The sequence below is a fragment of the Tamandua tetradactyla genome, chromosome 4 (assembly GCF_023851605.1).
Source record: "Tamandua tetradactyla isolate mTamTet1 chromosome 4, mTamTet1.pri, whole genome shotgun sequence".
In the NCBI taxonomy this organism is placed as follows: Eukaryota; Metazoa; Chordata; class Mammalia; order Pilosa; family Myrmecophagidae; genus Tamandua; species Tamandua tetradactyla.
The window spans coordinates 116767747-116787118 of NC_135330.1; the positions used below are offsets into that span (position 1 = coordinate 116767747).

Here is a 19372-nt window from a genome sequence, read left to right on the forward strand (position 1 = left end):
GTGGGAAGGAGTCTAGATGCTATCCTACAGGCAATGAGGGATGGGTCAGAAGGGTTTAAGGAAGTATATATTAGGATCAGATTTGCATTTTCGGAAAAAGCCTTTGACAGCAGCATGGAAGAAGGATTTATGGGAGGGAGATTGGAGGCAGGAAGATCAGATAACGGCAGAAGCCCAGGTAACAAGAGCCAAACCAGGGCAGTAGAACTGGGGATTGGGAAGAAGAGATAGAGGCATCAAAAGCAGAGGTTCTGATCACCAGTTATTCACCTCACTAGCAAAATAGGGATCCCCTGCCCTAAATAGTGTGAGATGCCAAACATGCAACATGTGAGACCCAGTAGGTGAGACAGCTGGTCACATGTACCCATAGCCCAGAAGAGGACATCACATGCTCTCCAGGCCACACAGGGGTTGCATTCAGGAGCAGAGAGAAATAGGGGCTTTGGGAGGCAGGAGGATCTGATTGGATTGTTTAAGTAACTCCACAGACTGGCAGGAAGAGAAATGTGAGAGGTTGATGGGTGGGGTGCATCTGGTCTGGCTGATAGGAGAAGCCATTGGCTGGAGAGTCTTGCCTGGAGGGTGTGGATGGGGGAATGGGGGCATATCCAGTGAAAGCAGAGCAACTCTTGGTTAGGTCTTTGGGGCCCTGTGAGGTTCTAAGATGTCAAGGCAGTACATGAAATGTTAGGTCTTATAATGCATAGATTAGAATCACAACTTAATAACAAATTGGATGAGTGAGAAGGGGTGGATCTTGGAAGGTGATGAGAGAGGTGAGCAGTGGCTCTTTACCTGGGGAAGCATAAAGAGGGAAGTCTACCCTGGAGAAAGCAAAGGGGAGAGGTTTGGGCAAAGTGGAATAATGTCAGGTCACTGTGGTCAAAGGCAGCCTAATGAATTCCTGCAATAAGAGCCCTGAGTAAACTAGGTAAAGACCCTTGCTGCTCTGCAGTCTTATTCTCAACTCAGCAGCCAGGATGATCCTACCATGTCCCTGCTAAAACCCTCCATAACCTCCTTGCCTCGTTCTGTGTCCAAGGTAAGTCCCTTTGATGACATCTAAGGCCCTCTGGGATAATTTGCTCCCTGTCCCTCTCAGACCTCTTTGCCCACTATTTTCTATCTCTTATTTCTCTACTCTTTATTTTTTCCACCCTGCCACACTGGCCTCCTTTGCTGCTGCTGCTTTGAGTTCACCACACATGCCTCCACCCCAGGGCCTTTGCACCATCTGTTCCTTTTGCCTGGAACACCTGTCCTCCAAAGAGTATCATCCATCGATCCTGTGCTCAAAACCCTCCAACCTACTCCCTTGCCACCTTCAGGACTCTGATCCCATGCCATCTTCTCAGTGAGCTGATCCTTTACCATCCTGATTCAATCCATATTCCAGACAGAAGGAAGATGAAGTGGTGGTTCTGGCAATGATTTGTGCCTCCTATCATGAAAGCAAAATTTCACAGGGCTCCATGACTTCCACTTATATCCCTTAGACAGAATATGGTATTCTAGTTTGCTAGCTGCCGGAATGCAACACACCACAGACAGATTGGATTTTAATAAAAGGGGATTTATTTCATTAGTTCTTCAGAGGAAAGGCAGCTAACTTTGATCTGAGGTTCTTTCTTATGTGGGAAGGCTCAGGGTAATCTCTGCTGGCCTTCTCTCCAGGCCTCTGGGTTCCAACAACTTTCCCCGGGGTGATTCCTTTCTGCATCTCCAAAGGCCTGGGCTGAGCTGTGAGTGCTGAGATGAGGAATGCCGAGCTACTTGGGTTGTGCTACATTGCGTTCTCTCATTTAAGCACCAGCCGATTAAGTCAAACGTCATACATTGCAGAAGGCACGTCTCCTAGCCAACTGCAAATGTAATTAGCAACAGATGAGGTTCATGTACCATTGGCTCATGTCCACAGCAACAAAACTAGGTGCCTTCATCTGGCCAAGTTGACAACTGAATCTAACTACCACAACTCCCTTCATGGAAGGGGAAAGATTCATAGTTTATTAAAAAGTAGAACTATAACAGGAGGGATAGAGAATAAATTGATTTATATTCAGGGTCATATTAGAGAGCATCATGAGTGACTCTTCTATTTCCACAGACATATAGCACAGGTGCAGTAACCGAGAAGTAAGACAGATCTAAGATAGATACTTTTAAAGCAAAGATACTTAGATGACAGATAATAAAATAATGACAATAGTAATGCCTGGGATTTATTAAGGGCTTATTATAAACTAGGAATTATTCAAAACACTTAGCATGTTTTAAACCATTTAAGCGTCAAAAAGCAAAACAAAATAAAACAAAACAAAAACATGAAGCAGTGTTGAAGGCAATTTGTGAGCAGCAGAGACCAACACTCAGTCCCCGATATGGCACCATTCCCTGAGGTGATCAGCCTGCTACCTGGTGGCAGTTTAATCACAATGGACCATCTCCATTATGGTAGGGTCAGCATTTTGTTCTACGTGAAATAGAAAAATACTCCAGCTATGGGTTTGCCTTCCCTGCACACAATGCTTCTGTCAAAACTACATCATGAACTTACAAAATGTGTAATCCACCTTCATGGCATTCCACACAACATTGATTCTGATCAAGGAATCTACTTAATGGCGAATGAAATGCAGGAATGGGTACATGCTCATGGAATTCACTGGTCTTATCATCCTGAAGCAGCTGGGTTGATAGAATGGTGGAACGACTTTTTAAAGATTCAATTACAGTGCAAAGTGGATGGCAATACCTTTCAGGGCTGGGGCAATAGTCTCCAGGAGGCTGTATTGTAGGGTGCCCATTCTAAGGTATTGCTTCTCCCATAACCAGGACTTACGGCCCCAAGAACTCAATGGTGGAAATGGGAGTGGTACCACTCACTATTACCCCTAGTGATCCAATAGGAAAATTTCTGCTTCCTATCCCTGCGACCCTGAGCTCTGCTGGACTGAAAGTTTTAGTTCCAAAATGGGGAGTGCTTCCTCCAGGAGAAACAACAATGATTTCACTGAACTGGAGGTTAAGACTGCCACCTGGTCACTTTGGGCTACTTATACCACTGGATCAACAAGCCAAGAAGGGGATTACATTATTGTCTGGGGTGACTAACCCTGACTATCAGGGGGAAGTAGGACAGCAACTACATAATGGAGGTAAAGAAGAGTTTTCTTGGAATATAGGAGATCCCCTAGGGCATCTTTTAGTACTATCATGCCCTGTGATTAAAATCAATACAAAACTGCAACAACCCAATCCAGGCAGGACTACCAATGGCTCTGAAATTTCAGGAATGAAGGTTTGGGTCACCCCACTGGGCAAAGAACCATGGCCAGCTGAAGTGCTTGCTGAGGGTAAAGGGAACGTGGAATGGGTAGCGGAAGAAGGTAGTGATAAATATGAACTTCGACCACGTGATCAGTTACAGAAACGAGGACTGTAATGCTGTTTTGTTCATGTTATACTATTTAAGTTGTAAGATATCAAGTTTAAGAATGAATACTACCCAAGGATTTGCACCCTATTCTGGAGAGATTTAATGTGTTTCCAGTTATATGCAGGACAGTTGAGTATTGTTAGGTCAAAGAAAAAAATTGTTTTATTGTCTTTTATCTAGAAATTAGGTATGGTTTAAGATGGCATGTATAGCTGCCAAGTTGACAAAGGGTGGACTGTCATGGTCAGGTTCATGTGTCAACTTGGCCAAGTGGTGGTACCTATTTGTCTGGTTGGGCAAGTGCTGGCCTGTCTATTGCAATGAGGACATTTCATAGAATTAAATCATGATCATGTCAGCTACATCCACAGTTGATTCCATTTGTAATCAGCCAAAGGGGAGTGTCTTCTGCAATGAGTAATGATTAACCTGATCACTGGAAGCCTTTTAAGGAGGATTCAGAAGAGACAGGCTCTTCCTGTTTCAGCTGGTAAGCCTCTCCTGTGGAGTTTGTCCAGACACTCCATTGGAATCGTTGGCTTCACAGCCTGCCCTGCAGATTTTGGACTCTGCTTTCTCCTGGTCACGTGAGACACTTTTATAAATTTTATATTTGCAAGTGTTCCCTGTTGATTCTGTTCCTCTAGAGAACCTTAACTAATACACATGGTCACACTGTCACCCCAGCAACTACAGTGGCGAGAGGATGGGAGGCTAGAACAGCAAATACAGTTGATCCTCATTATTAACGGATTCTGCTATTCACTGACATTTATTAGAAAACCCAACATCAATACCTGTGGTGCATTCACAGTCATTCAAGGACATGTATAGCGCAGTGAAAATTTTGAGTTGCTCAATGCATATGACCCAGCTGAGTTTGAGTAAGACAATGCTCGGGCTTCTTCTTTTGACTTTCATACTGGCAACAGGTGTTCAGTTTGCAGGATATTTAGTGCAGGGTTTCCACATTTTTGTGTTTTTTTGTGGGTGATTTTGGTGTTTAAAAATCCCCCAAACATAGTGCTGAAGTGTTGTTTAGTATTCGTGTGTGTAAGAAGGTGGTGATCTACTTTACAGAGAAATGTATTAGATAAACTCCGTTCAGGTATGAGTTATAGGCATTGAGCTCCTGGCTGTTGGCTGTGAGTTCAATATTAACCAATCAATAATGTATATTAAATAAGGTCTCTTTAAACAGAAATGCATGAAGTTATGTATTGATCAGTGTTAATCAGTTGACAAAAATGTTGTGAACAGAAGCTCACAGGAACTCAATCCTGTATTTCCCCTAAAAGCAATGGTTTATTTAGTATTTGCTAATTTAATGTTTGCAGTAACTTTACACAAACTACTACAAACAATGAGAATCAACTGTATTTAGCTTTCCCAAACAATATGGATACATCCAAAGGATAAGGGTTGGGTAGGAATGGGTGTTGGATTAGCCAAATGGTGTCACTAAAGAGACAACACTACACTGATTCAAACAAACAGGAAGATGGATCCCTATATATTTAAAAGGGATTAATTCCCATAGAACACTTAACATTTCTACTAGGTTTAAACTACATATGCACCTATTTATTCCAAAGCTGTCCACAGCTGATAAACTATAAAATAAGCCAATAGATCAGACAATCAAAACTTCTTTTTTGATGCTGTGAGCCTATATATTTACCAATTAAGATAAATATCAGTAAATGGACTAAAGACAGATTCAACGGACCTTTGGGAGTGCCTGTTCAAATGCTCATACTTTATGACTTAGATAACAGAGGTCAGATGGGGAAGTAACTTTGCCCAAATTCACCCAAATAAAGTAATTGCAGATGTAAAATAGAAACATTTAAATCTTACCCTCAAGGGCAATGTTTAAGTATAAGAGGGTATATTAGTATATGGCTGCTGTTAATCAATTAAACACAGATTTGACAGCTTAACACAATATGGTTCCAGAGAGATGCCAAAATCAAGCCATCAACAGGGCTGTGTTCCCTCCAGGGGCTCTGGAGGCAAATCTGTCCCTTGTCTCCTCCAGCTTCTGGTGGCTGCTGGCTCTCCTTGGCTTGTGGCTGCATCATTCTAATCTGCCTGTAACCTCCCTCTTCCTCCCTCTTATGAAGATACACTGGATTGCATTTAGCTCCCTCACCTCCCATCCCAGAGAATCCAGGATAATCTGCCATCTTTAACTTAATTACATCTGCAAAATCCCTTTTGCCATGTACAGTAATCTTTACAAGTTTCAGGGACTAAGACATGAACATATTTGGGGTCAATCGCTCAGCCTACCATAGCTACACAGACTCACGTGGACTAAGGAAATTTGGATTACATAAAACATTTATGAAGCACCTACTGGGGTACTGAATGTTGAGTTAGGAGGTGGGGTAGAGAGGGGGAGGTGAGAAGAAGTTCAAACAAAACATATAAAAATAAATGAGGCTGTGTCACGAGCCATATAGAAAGTTTCAGGTACTATGGAAGACCATAGAATAATGGAACGTGGGCTGGATAGGAAATGAACCAGCTTCAAAGTTCATATACGTCATATTCAAATTCCGTCCTGGTGGCAATGCCATGCTAGATGGACCTTCAAATTATGGAGGGCCAGGGTTTGTCTGAGCTTGAAATGGGGCCACCCTCTTCGTGCACAACCAGTCTTTGTTGTCAGGCAGACACCGCACTTGCCACTTGGAATTCGGAATGGGAGGAGGTGGTGTAAAGATGGATAATGCCCAGCTTCAGTTTTTCAAAGAGCTCCATCAAGTAGGAGAGACAGGCACACAATAAATGATGGAGAATAACAGGGTACACTGCAGCAGGGATATCACCCCACATCTGGGAACCCAGAGTGGGTCTGACAAAACATTGGCTCCAACCCTTGAGAAAACGTCACCAGTTCCCCAAGCCAAGATGGAGACTGGGGCAGACCAGGCGGAAAAAACCACAATGCAGGAAGGCTCGACGGAGCCAGGCACAGCCTGGAAACAGCGAGCAGCTAATGCATTTGGCAATTTGATCACCTGCCTCTCTCCTACCTCTGAGCAAGAAAAGATGACTAAGGTCCTCCCCTTACATCCCCCTCCAACCTTTCTGTCCTTTCTTCTTTCTCATTTTCCTAGTGGGGGGAATGAGGGAAAAGATATTTCAGGCCATCACAGCACCTTTTCTCCTTGCCACTGAAATCCTTACATTATAATAAACTGAATACCAAGACCTTGGCAAGAGAGTGAAGGAAAATCAGCTGCATTGATGTCAGCCCTCAAAGGGCCTCCTGCCCCTCAATTCATCTTTGGAGTCTTTAATCTCACATTCTTACCACACCTGTCTTCAAAGACCGAAGAGCCTCTCAGGTCCTACCCGACTCATTGAACGCACGCAGGCTCAGCCCTCAGCTCTGCACTTCACAGAAGAGCAAAGGATGTCAGCCCCGGGGGGCACAGGCCCAGAAACGCCCCTGACGCCAAGGCCTGGGTCCTGAAGGATGACAGGGGACACCTAAACCACAGCTTTCTTGTTACAGGACTGGGTCTGAAAATAATGAGGCTCCAAATTGACGTAGGCTGAACGCTCTTTTGCACCCTCCCCATTGCCAGAAGTCAAAAGCAGACAGAAAAATCAACACATCCTTCCATCTTCCTGCTCAGCATTTATTTCCGCAGTCTACAGACAGGAGAGAGCACATTAAAATTACTGAGCAACAGAGACGAAAAATGACTACTGCTCTTTACAAACAACCCGAAACCTCATCAGATATCTTTGAGCAATAAGAGTGCACTGCCTTCAGAAACACTGCATGGAAATCTACAGGCTAAACTGACACCATAGTTCTTTTCTAATAGTGATTCTGAACAAGACCAGAGGAATTGGCACCCAACCTTGGGGCTCAGCCTGCATGCGCGCTCGATCCCCAGGAGGACAATGGAAGAGCCACCACGAGGGCTCATTCATGGGGACTGGCCCTGAGATTGCTTACTCTGTATACTCATCAAGGTTGGAACCAGCATCTTCCATACCCATAACCTATGGGTGATTTTCACTCAGAGAACGAGCTGAGCCCTTGGTTATCAGATGACCAGAACCTGGGGTCTGCGGGGATCACCATAAACAGTGCAGTTGGATCAGAGAGTGTCAGCAGCTTGGCTGCAATTTAAGCCCAGTTCTGCAGCTCAGCCACTCAGGGGGACACTCAGGCAGAGCTCTGGCTCCGGACCAACCAGCAATGTTCAGAAAACCCCTATCACAGAGGCGTTGTGGTAACTGTCTTCACAATTTCCGTGGCTTGTTTGAATAATTTGTATTCGCTCCATGAGCAACAGAACACACTGTCATGTTTTTACCCCAGGTGTGTGATTAAATTAACCAATTCCTTCCATCACGTGTTTTCTATGCTTACGAAGAAAAGTTGACTATTTCTCATAGGATAAGCCTGGGGACTTCCCAGGAGTTATAATTCTTAAGCATTTGATGCTTAAGCATTTGTAGTATCCAGGGAAATGCCTGAACCAGATAACGTGAGAGTCACTAAGAACACTGAACTCTTTGGAAGCATACTTTGCAAATTATAAGAGAACAAAGTCAATTATTTTCAGTCTATGGGCCTCTGTAATAAATTAGGGAAAAGAGAATAAGAATAAAAGCTGGGCTGCACCCTCTGTGAGGGGAAGGAATCACTAAGAATTTCTTAATTCTTTTGGATCTTTCAGTGTACTGAACACTATAGATGCAAAATAGATGTTGCTGCATTCATTCATTCAAAAACATTTGTCAGCACGTACTATGAGGCACTGCAAATACGACGGGAACAAAACAGGCAAATACCTCTGTTTTATAGATCTTTCCAAATCTTCACTAATAGGAAGAAGAAGGGCAAAAAAAATCACTGTGATAATGTCAATTTTTGAAATTTTTCATTTTTGAATGAAAATTCATTTTTGAAAATATACATGATTCAAGTGGAAACCTTTAGTGAGCATACCAGTACAGAGCTCAGAGATATAAATTTAGGACTCATCAGTCTAGGCTGTTTGTAGCAACTGCAGCCCTTGTCTTAGATGGTAATGTCTTGGAAGAGAGAAGGAATCAAAAGAGGATACAGTTTAGGAGCAAGCCTTATGAATACCAACGCTTAATGAGTGGACACAGAAGGAATAATCTGCAAGGAGACAGAAGGAAGTCACAAGGAGAAAACTGTGTTACAAAAACCAAGGGAAAAGAATGTTTCAAAGGAAGAAGATGGTCAAGTGAATCAAACAGTGGTGGAAAATTAAAGAGGATGAGAACTAAAAAAAAAAAAAAAAACCACATTGGATATGAATGCAGCATCTGAGCAGTATATTTTTACAAGCTCCTTACCACTACCAATCACTCACATGCACACAGCACCTTGCACAATTTAACAACACACACTGTGTTAGGAACCAGGGTTTCTTTTAATGCAATTTACTGAGATATAGTCACATACCATATAATCATCCAAAATGTACATTTAGTGGTTCACAGTATCACCATATAATGGTGAATTCATCATCACAATCAATTTTTGAACATTTTCATTACTCCAAAAAAATTCATGCAAAAATAAAAATTCACATAAAAATGAAAAAGAACACCCAAACATCCCATGCCCCTTCTCCACCCATTATTATTTATTTCCATTATTTATTTATTTGTTTGTTTATTGTCCTTATTTTCTTACTCACCTGTCCATACACTGAACAAAGGGAGTGTTAACCATTGTTTTCACAATAACACTGTAAAAGTTATACAGTTAGACACTCATCTTCAAGAGTCAAAGCTACTAGATTACAGTTCAACAGTTTCAGTATTTCCTTCTAGCTATTCTAATCTACTAAAAACTAAAAAGGGATATCTTTATAAAACCTAAGAATAACCTCCAGAATGATCTCTCGAATTCATGTGAAATCTCTCAGCCACTGAAACAATTTTATTTCATTTCTCTTCCTTTTTTTTCAAAGTTTTCTCAATCCCAAACTGATAGATCCAGTCTCATCCACAGGAGTCATGCCCCACGTTGCCAGGGAGATTGAATCCATGGCAGTCACGTCCCACACAGTGGGGGAGGGCAGCAGCTCACCTGCTGAGCCGGAATAGCACAGGCTTTGAGTGCCAGACCACCCACTCAGTAACAACAGTACCTCAAACAAGTCCTCTCGGGCTCTCTGCCTTCATTGCTTCTTCATTGAGGATGGTAATGCTGGGTTTAGTATGGGCTCAAGACATGGTGACTGTTAATATTAATAGTTCTTTACTCCCCACAGTGTTTTCTTGTGCAACATCTTATTTTATCCTTAGCCCTACTCAGTGATTTTGGCATACTGCAAGTGAAGCAAGTTCTCCAGGTACCCAGAGCTGGTCAACTGCCCAACCAGGATCTTTTGATCCCCACCCCAGGGCTCTGATAAGGAAAAAGACACTCTCAGAATCTCAGAGGTACTGCTTTTCACTCATACAGATGTGTAGCTGTTCACTAGCCATTCCTGAGTACCTACAATGTGACCGAATCTGAGTATGGGGCTGGAGAAACAAAGATGAGTGAGATACAGTTCCTGCCCTCTACAGGTTTCATAGAGAAGACAGATGATACAAACAGATAATTATAACATCGCATCGTAAATTCTAGTACGGAGCCCTTAACAGCAAAGCACTGCAGGATTCCAATTGAAGGAACGATGAAATTGGAACATGTGGAAAGAAAAAAAAGGATATGGAAAGTTTGGGTAAGTGAGGCCAGGGCTAAAAAATACATCCTGACTCAGCTGTGATAGGAATATACGATTGCCTTTTTCCCCGCTTCATTCTAATGATTCTAATCATAAAATTTCACTTTTTTTTTATAGTGCCCTGTGATGCACAAAGGCTTTTAATTTTGATGAGATCAAAGTTACCTATCTAGATTTTTTTTTAATTATTTATTTATCTAGACTTTTGGAGCCAGGAAAGATGTTTATTAAGACTGTCACCTTCTCATACCAAAGATAATGGAATTGAAAACCAGAGAGGTTAGGTAACTCTTAAGGTCAATAGTTAGAAAATCTCCAGGAGTCTCAATGTCTAGTTCAAAGCTTTTTCAGCTCATCCATGCCTAGGTAAGGAATGGAGACATCCAAAACAGGGAGTTCTGGTAAGTGCTCAGATGGACTTAGCCAGTCAGTGTGGGCAAAAATTAACTGCCCTAGTCTGAAAAGCATCATCACACTGAAGGGGACTTGAACCACGAGGACCAGAGCCTGGAGGCACTGCTGGGCATTCGCTGGAAGGTTGTAAGACAGAGATCATGTTTTTGTCTTTGAAATAAGGACAGAATGGGAACAAGGAGAAGATGTCTATGCCTTCTGTTTAGATGAAAAAAGGAACCATTGCAACAAAATCTCCATATGAAAAGAGACTGCAATTCAAGCCCATAATTTCAAGAATTTTTCAATACAATAAGCTCAAAAAATGGCAATACCTTAATAATTCAGACACATTTAAGGGGCTTAGGGAGAAAAATCTGCCTTCTCAAAAAAAAAAAAAAAACAACCTATTACTTCAAGTAGACTGATAAATTGTTATCAAGTAAAACCCATGGAAATTAAATAAAAGGATTAGGTAGATTAGTAACATCATATACCACACACCATTTGTTTATGAACAGACGCCTATAAGGAAACTTGATGGTACTTAAGAATTGTTTGCTCTCTGAAAGTTAAACATAAGTCATTTCCTTTGTAAACTCTATCTTTATAGATGGTCAAAATATAAGTTACTATCAGCCCCTTTCTGAACTCTGAATTCCAAATGGAATCCAAATAAATTAATTTGGAAAGTCCCTTGAAGTCCTTGGAGTGGGACTAGACCCATGCGTCATTTTTCCAAGTCTTACTATGGCCACTGTCGATATTTTATAATGACACTTTTCTTAAACAACTTGAGTAAAGAGGGAACATTATAATCAAAGATAGTTAACTGAGTAATAAGCAAACAAGTCTTTCTGAAGACAGCATTTAAAAAGAACACTTTTAAGAAGATGAAATAAGTAAGTCCTCATTTACCCAGCATTGTTAAGCAAAGCGGTTATCAATTGAAGAACATTTTCCAGATGGCAGCTGATTTACCCTTTACATAACAATACTTCAAAAAATATTCTGATAGAGATTATTTTAAATTGTACTCCATACTTCCTCACCAGCTTTTTGGAGTCAATCTGTTCTCATTGCTGAGCCCTTTTTCCAATGACTCAAGATCCCAAATATTAATATTACCTATTGTGATAGCTCTGCTACAATTTTGTCCACGGGGTTGAGAAGTTCTGAGAGTTTCAGCTGTACAGCTAGCTGCCATGCTTTCTTAATTCTTATGTGTCCCTCTCCATTTTTTGATACTTTTTCTTGCTGTCACATCTTACATTTGTCTGCATGCCTTCTTCCAGCAGTCTTTTCCTTCTTTTCAACTTGATGCTTTTTTCTAAAAAAACGTTTTATTATTTTCAATTATGAAAATAACACATGCTCATTTTATAAAGGTTGAAAAACTATGGATAACTTTTAAAACTAATCAAAAATTGCTAAATTAATGGAAAACATATATACTTATATATAGATTTTTTTCATATTTTTTGTTCTGATGTGTGCCTCTGTCTTAAAGTATATGGAGAAAGCAACAAATGTAATAATGGTACATAAAAATGTGTTTTCTACTTTTTGCACTTACAGCAAATTTTTTTCTTCCGAAGTAACATTTTAAGGATAATATAATCTTTCATCAGAGGGATTTTATTCACTAAAAAAAATTTTCCTTGACATCCACGTATGGATAACCTCTGGTTTTTCAATGCAAACCTGAAGCTTCACCACATCCCCCAGTTCCCAGGCTACTCCACACAATGGGCTGGATAAGACAATGGAAATTTATTGTCTCATGGTTTCAGAACCTGGAAGACTTGCTTCTTTCCGGGGTCAGGAGCATTCTGATTGACAGCTAATCCTTCCTTGGCTTTCTGGTCACACAGTGGCATGCTCTCCTTTGTCCTAGGGATTCTCACTGACTTCTTGCTTCGGGCTCATCCCTGTGGCTTTTTAAAAAAAAATCAGGTCTCTAGTAATAGGATTAAATCATCCTGATTCAGTTGGCCACACCTTAGCTAAAAATAGCCTATTCAAAATGTTCGCACCCACAGAAATAGGATTAGGATTAAGAACATGTTTTTGTTTTTTCTCTGGGCTTTGTAACTCAGTCTGCCAGAATGATCATTGCACCGTCGTTTTGTAACACAAAGACTGGAAACAAGCTTAATAGTCCATCTATAAGGGACTGGTTTTATATATATATGAAACAAAATACTATGCAGTCTTTAAAAAGTGTGATGCAGGGCGGGCCACGGTGGCTCAGCAGGCAGAGTTCTCGCATGTCATGCTGGAGACCCAGGTTCAATTCCCGGTGCCTGCTCATGCAAAAAAAAAAAAAAAAAAAAAAAAAAAAAGAGTGATGTATTGCATATGTGGACGGTCACGAAAATATACTGTAACATGAAAATACAAGCTGCAAAACTATAGCTACATATGTATATATATACACAATGTATATATATTTTGGTATATTTCAAAGAAAGAAAGAATACACATACTCTAGAAACTCAATTCTGGAAGACCTTTTAACAATTGACTGCCTCTGGCTGGGAGACCCTGCAAGGCTTGGAGTGGGAATTTCATTTCTGTATGCTATGTACCTTTTGGTGCTGATGGAGGCTTGTGGCAGTCATTGCTTCACCATGTGCATGTATTAGTCTTTCAGCTCTTTCAATGCCAATATAAATAATTCGTAGTTTCTTTAAGCAATATAACAATAGCAAACACTTATTTTACTGCCAGGCAGCAGTAAAAGCTTTAACATGAATAATTTCATTCAATCCCAACAACAATCCTGAAAGGTCCATACTGTTATCATCTCCATTCCGCAGATTAAAATTAAAAACAAAAACTAAGAAACAAGGAGGTTAAATAATTTGTCCAAGATCACACCACTCCGAAGCAGCTGAGTGAGATTTATTACTCTGACTCCAGAGCCTGCATTCTTAACCCCAGAACAAACAGGTTCCAAGCACAAAACAAAAAAGAAGGGCACGAAGCCATTTACCAAGTCAAAAAATGACTTAACAAATGAAAGAAATCATTCATTTTAAAGGGAAAAGAAATGTCCTCACAGGTACTAGGACACTGGTGCATTTATTTTCCACATCTGAAAAGACTGGAGAGTATAATGGTGAGCAACAGCGCCTCTGCCTTGTTAAGAATTGATGTGAATTTTTTTTTTTTTTCCATGGGCAGGCACCAAGTAGAGGTGAGTATTTTTAATGTAGTAATACAGTACTTTTTATGTTGTTAACATGTGAGATTCTGGAGAAACAGTTCTCCAATACAGAAGCCCTCAGCAGTGACACTGCAACATCCTTTCCCATCCCACTCCACAAGCTCCACTGTGATCACACAGGTCTACTCAGGGTCCCGAAGAACAAGTTCTGACATGCCCCACAGCTTCATTGTTTCGCCTGAATTATACTTTAAATGGATTTTTCTGCCAGTCAGGGTCCTAGACAGCCTTCAAAGCCCTAACCAAATTTCACCTCCCACAAGAAAACTCTCCTACTCACCTCCATGCAAACTCACCTCTCCCTCCTCAACACTGCATTCAATAGAAATGCAAACACAGATAAATATGCAAATTATGAAAGCAGCTGTCTGAGTTTCCCCACTGCTACGGCAAATACCACACAACTGGATGGTTTAAATGGGGACATACTGGCTCACAGTTTCAGAGGCTGGAAGGCTTCCATTCTCCTGGAGTCAGATGCGTGTTTTCTGGCTGGGTGGCAATCCTTGGTGTTCTTTGGCTTTCCTCACATGGTGATGTGCACTCCTTTCTCTCTCTGGTTCCACTGACTTCCCGTTTCTGCCGACTTCCGGTTCTGATGACTTTCGGTTCTGGCTCCTCCTGGTGTCTTTCTCTTATTGCCCCCGAATTTCTTCTCTTTATAAAGCTGTTGTAATCCAGGTTAAGACAACTGTCGCTCAGTTGGGCCACAACTTAACTAAAAATAATATCTTCCAGTGGAGCTAATTTATAGTGGGTTCACACTTAGTGTAGATTAAGGAGTATAGATTAAGACTGAGAACATCTAAATTTGGGGTGCGTAACTGGAGCCACCACAGCATCTATCCACCATCTACTTCTCCCTGAGGTGTGGATCTCAAGAAAGCAAAACAATGTCTTTTCATTCTTTGCAAACTCTCTCCCCACCCACACACAGTGTCCAGCACAATATTTAGCTATTTGGTACAGTATTTGAATAACTAGTCACAAATGACTACAAAGAATGGAACAAAGGGAACCGCATGAGTCCTGAAGCAAATGGGGGAAGATGGGAACATGGGAAGTGTGGTATCCACCATCTTCATTCTGCTCCTGCGTGTGAGCTGGGGATGTCCTTCATACTAGAAGCAGCCCTTTGTTGCATGGCCCCAAAGGGACTTTGGACCCAAAGGCCCCAAAGAAGCAGGGGTGATTGGGTCATGTTCCCTGATGTTAGGGCACTGATACAATGTGGCCAGGCCTCCAGACTGGATAGATCGGGAATCCTCCAGGCTACCCAAGAGTTACTAATGGCATAAGATGAACTACTCCTTACCTTCCCTCCCACCAACCTCACTCCTGATTGTTTGTTTTGTGTGCTTGGGATGGAAAGATCTTGGCATAACATACCTCCAAGTTGTATATTAGCAAGGAAGAGCTGTTTTCAATATTGTAGGTGCTTGGCTCTGAAGAATTTTAAGGATCAAGGGTCAAGAGAGTATGTCCACAAGTAAATGAGAAGAGAGGCTTATCCTTGCTGTGGAATGAAGCAGAACCCTGAAGGACAGAGGTAGAAAAGGAAGGTGGGAGAAAGACCAAAAGAAAAGAGGACTTTTGGGAGCCCATTCAAAGTAGACTTGACCATGTCTGAAGGAAACTCTAGAGGAGCCCAAAGAAATGCTTGCACCATCCTCTGGCCTCTGGGTGTGTTCCTGATGGGTCCTGAGGAAGAAGGGACACTTTTGATGATGGGCAGAACCAACCCAAGTACCTTTGCCGCATTGCAGGGCAGGCCCTAAGAGCAAGGACACAGTGTTTTAATACTTAAGGGAGCCAGGCTTTCTGGAAGACCAGAATGTACCTTAAGAGTTGGGTAGCCTTCTAGCTACTCTCTGACAATTTGGGAAGAAGAAATGGGTGAGGGGTTAGAGCAGAATCCCACTGAGAGCTCTTAGAGGAAAGAAATGAAGAGGATGTTGGAAGGTCAGTGCAGTGGCTGGAAGCCCAGAGGAGGATCCTTGGGGAAGAGACAGGAAAGTACCTCTCAGTAGGGGACAGGGCCCAGAGAGGAACTGGCAAGGGGAATCACAGAGAGCCTGAGTCAAAAGGCCAGGAGGAACCGGCAAGGAGGCAGATCATGCGCGGGAACCCAGGGTCACCATCCTAGAGGCAAGAGCGCTAGCTCCGCCTAGCGCTTTGTGAGAATTCACGCAGATATGTGAAGATCTTAGAACCTTCTTTCTTATTTGTGTCTCCACCCATTTTACACTAAATGTTCATAATTCACTTGCTTGATTTTACTTACCTGGTTTTTCCAGCAAAATTTTCATCTTTCACCTTTAGGGATCTTCAGAAGTTCAGAGGAGAAATAAAAAAGTTGTTTTCAAACCTTTAGCTTCAGTTTCCTCATCTGTCAAAGGGGGTAGTGAGATCTGCCTCATAAACTTATTGTGGAAACCGATATGTGCAAGGATTTTTACCAACTATACAGAATAAACAAATGTATATTACTTTAATGTTGTGTGTTATTACTTTAATCATCACACACCTTGAAACTTGGAAGGGCTCCTTGGAAATCTTCCCACCTGAGAGATCCTGTACAGACATAGACAATGAAGCAAATTTCGGAATTGCTGTCCTGGAGTTCTTGGAACTATTTAGCACAGGCTTGCATCAGATGATTTTCAGCTGTACTTCTTTTTTCTATTTACTTTAGGGATGGAATGAAAACTTCCTCCTAGGTGGGTGCAAGCAATTAAAGGTACAGTCCATCTCGTTCTTGCTTGAACGGAAAAAAAAAAAAAAGACAAATCCCATTTCAAAGGAATCTCTGCCGTAAACTCAAGCATGGCAACAGATGTAGAAAAGCCTCATGAGGCGAAACACAAAACCTCCACCCCCCAATAAAAATAATCAGTGGTGACTAAACTGTTCTAAATAATGCAAGTGCTTCCAGAAGTGTATGGAGTGCGCCAAGAATCCGACCTGGAGGACAGCTGCTGTTGACAATGCAGCCTGCCAGGGAAAAATTACCTGGAGGAAGCACTTACATTTTCTCTGCAGAACTGAGGGAGAATATGTGTGTTGGGGAGAAGGAGGGTGGAGGGCAGGCAGAGCAGCATGGGGCAGACAGGAGGAAGAAGAATCAAAATGGGTAATACGGGAGTAAATATTATAAGAATGACAGGCGAATGATTTCTGGCCATAAGACCACACATTCGGCACCTTAAAAATGTCATAATGCTGAGGAGTGTATGTAATTTACTGTTATCCCCTAATAGAAACATCCCCAGATGCATTCTGTAAAGGTAAACAGATGTTCAGCTATGGCAGGGGAGCCAAGACAAATATGGAAACCTAAGGATGAGCCAAGAAAAGCAACAGCCTGTTATCTTCCTGCTGGCATGGGTTTGTGTGCTGTGGTTGCTTTCACAACCTCACTGTGGCATGTTCAGCAAGAATCTGAAATGGGTGCTAGTTGCACCTCCCTGGATTCGATATGTCAACATGGGATGCATATTCTGCTGCAACGGGCTACCACTCTAATCCACTTATAAAGGGTAGATGGCATTTTTTGGCGAGCTTGAAGAAATTTTGCAGAATGTGCAGGTCTGCATGGACACACATACATACATACACACACTCTCTAGATCCTATGCAAATAGAGAGCCACTTTCCTTCCCAACAGCACAGGTGTGGCGACAACAGCCCCAACCCTCCCCTACATAACCCCTTTCTGAATGACCCCTGACCTCAAGCCAGCCGTCAGCTTCGCTTTCTGTGGGTCTTTTCTGACCTTCCCTCTCTGGGAAGTTTCTAGAATGTCCTAAGGAGGCAGCTAAGCCTCAAGAGCTCTTAGATGGGGGCAGGGCTAACTCAAAATAGCTGCTGCCTTCACCCTGGTGCACTTGTGGCCCAGGAGCCCTGCAACTCCAGGAAAAGTTTGCGCTGATTACTTGCCTTAGCTCTTGGTCTCTTCGTGGGATTTGAATAACAGCCCTCCTGCACATGCTTTGGCTGTAGATGTTAAGACTACAGTAATATAGGCAGACATCATAGCAAAAATCCATCATGTGTTCTGACTCTCACACCTAGAGTCTAATAAGATTTCAGGCATCCATTTTGATGGTAAGAAGCCAGAAGAGTTTTCCTTGGCTGTCGGAACCCCAGAAGTTAAAAGGCCACCCACTGGTGGCAAAAAAAAAAAAAAAAAGGGAGTCCCCCTACCACTTCTCTCTGCAGCATTCCCTGATCAGTATGGGATAAGTATAGGACATTCAAATCAGTTTCTGCAATACATTGGTGTATATGGTAATATAGAAAACAAAACAAAGCCATTTCTAAACTCTTTTTCCCCCTATTGCAAGGTTTTGCACAAATTCGTCATTAATACCGATAAAATCATAGCTTCGGGGAAACGACATTTTCTCTAATCCCTCCCTTCTTTTCTCCCACTGTAAAGGGATTCCTGAGACACAAAAACAAGCCTAGGTAGAATGAAAACTAAGGATTAGACGGTGGCAGAGAAGTGTCTCCAAGGATGGTAAAAGAGACCCCTTTATTCATAGCATGGAGCCCCTTAGCTCTGCAATCCTCATGGATTAGCTCTGTCAGTGGGAGCCAATTCACTCTCTCTCCTCTCACCTGCATATAAAGTGACATCAACTTCTCTGGGCCCGCCCAAAGCCCACCTTTGGGATTTCTGGACCCCTTCCCCTCCCTCCCGGAGGAGAGAGCAAAATCCTAGTGTCATTCGGGCTACATTTTTCAACCCAGGGTCCTGATACCAGGCTTACAAACTTCCCAATCTTTTCAACAGGTCTGTTGCTGGTTCCCATGGATAGTCTTCAGATTCTCTAAAGCTGGTGCAGGGCTCTCATCTATCTCTGCCAGGGGTCTCATCTATGTCATTTGTCATCTGTTCGTGACAAACAGGATCCCATCAGCCTTGTCACAGTAACTACAGAGTTTTTTAATATTCATCTTTATTCATTTTATTCTGAATATATACATGAGGTGTTCTAGATCAGAGACAGATTAGTTATTATTTATACAAAAATAATAAAGTAATATTGTGAAATAATTTTTTTAAAAAAAAAACTATACTGATAGCCATTGTGATAGTTAGATTCAGTTGTCAATTTGGCCAGGTGAAGGCACCTAGTTTTATTGCTGCAGACACCAGCCAATAGTATGTGAACCTCATCTGCTGCTGATTATATCTGCAGTCGGCTAGGAGATGTGCCTGCTGCAATGAATGACGTTTGACCTAACTGGCTGGCGCTTAAATGAGAGAGTGCAACGTAGCCGAGCCCAAGCAGCTCCGTGTACCTCATCTCAGCACTCACAGCTCAGCCCAGGCCTTTGGAGATGCAGAAAGAAATCACCCCAGGGAAAGTTGTTGGAACCCAGAGGCCTAGAGAGAAGGCCAGCAGAGATTACCCTGAGCCTTCCCACATAAGAAAGGACATCAGATGAAAGTTACTGCCTTTCCTCTGCCTTTCCCCTTTTATTAAAAGCCAATTCATCTCTGGTGTGTTGCATTCCAGCAACTAGCAAACTGGAACAGTCATCTTA

General features: G+C 42.1%; 1 long non-coding RNA gene across 1 annotated transcript in view; it reads right to left on the bottom strand.

Moving 5' to 3' along the window:
- LOC143679298 (uncharacterized) overlaps positions 1-14402 on the bottom strand; it is a 173239-nt gene extending 158837 nt beyond the window's left edge. Inside the window, exon 1 of the long non-coding RNA XR_013173634.1 lies at positions 14246-14402. This is a non-coding gene — a long non-coding RNA (uncharacterized LOC143679298). The remainder of the gene's footprint in view (positions 1-14245) is intronic.
- Positions 14403-19372: the final 4970 nt, after the last annotated feature.